The sequence below is a fragment of the Tupaia chinensis genome, unplaced genomic scaffold (assembly GCF_000334495.1).
Source record: "Tupaia chinensis unplaced genomic scaffold, TupChi_1.0 Scaffold000159_1, whole genome shotgun sequence".
Classification (NCBI taxonomy): domain Eukaryota; kingdom Metazoa; phylum Chordata; class Mammalia; order Scandentia; family Tupaiidae; genus Tupaia; species Tupaia belangeri.
In genome coordinates, this window is record NW_006159630.1 from 1,409,396 (window position 1) to 1,410,223 (window position 828).

An 828-nucleotide genomic window follows, 5' to 3' on the forward strand; every position below is an offset into this window, starting at 1 on the left:
ACCGGGGGAGCCACGGGGACAACGCACAGCAGCTAGCCAGGGACCTGCCCTGAGCTGGAGGCTGACCACCAGGGGAGCAAGCGGGAACTACCTCTGTCCTCCCTGCTGAGGCAGACCGACTGTGCCCCACCCCTCCCGCCTGGCCTGCCGCTCTGGGCTCTACCCGCTTCCCACGTGGCGTCAGCCTGCGACTGCCAGTGTGTGCTGCCACGGCTGGGCCCATCTCTCTGAAGAAAAGGAAAGACGCCGGTGTGCTCTGAACAGCTTCTGCAGAGGACGATCGTGGCCCAGTAAGAACCTGCCAGGGACACCGGCTGGTGGCCTGCAGCTGAGAGAGCTGAACCCCAGCACTGGGGGTTACCACCACCGGCTGAGTGTACTCCTGCGCCCCAGATCCCAGGAGGATGGAGAAGTGGGAAAGGGAGCGCGGCGCCACCGTGCTGGCTGCAGGTGCTCTCTGCCTCTCCGTGGGCACAAGTGCTGGGTGATTTAACAGCAAGGGGCTGACTTCTGGTGCGCCTTTCTCGGGTGCAGTTCTCCAAGTCAGCAGTCCTCTGGGCCAAGGGTGCTGACGGTGGACCCAATGGTGCTGACACTTTGGGAACCAGCCTCCGACGGCTGCACCAGGCCGGGGTCCAAGCCCACGCTAACAGCATTCTCCCCATCCTGTTCTGAGCACGCCCGGCCAGCCCCACCAGCCTGCCACCTCTGCCCCAGCCTCCAGCCGCCTTCCTCCCTGAGCTGCACTTCCGTATCCGCGGGGAGCACTCGGTCCTGGCCAAGCGCCTCCCGGGGATGGCGGCCCACCACGAAACCCCAGGCCCCGAC

At 65.9% G+C, this 828-nt stretch overlaps 1 protein-coding gene across 5 annotated transcripts in view; it reads right to left on the reverse strand.

The window, feature by feature from the left end:
• NDUFAF8 (NADH:ubiquinone oxidoreductase complex assembly factor 8) overlaps positions 1 to 828 on the reverse strand; it is a 3,940-nt gene that overhangs the window by 2,474 nt on the left and 638 nt on the right. The gene's annotated exons all lie outside the window — the stretch shown is intronic.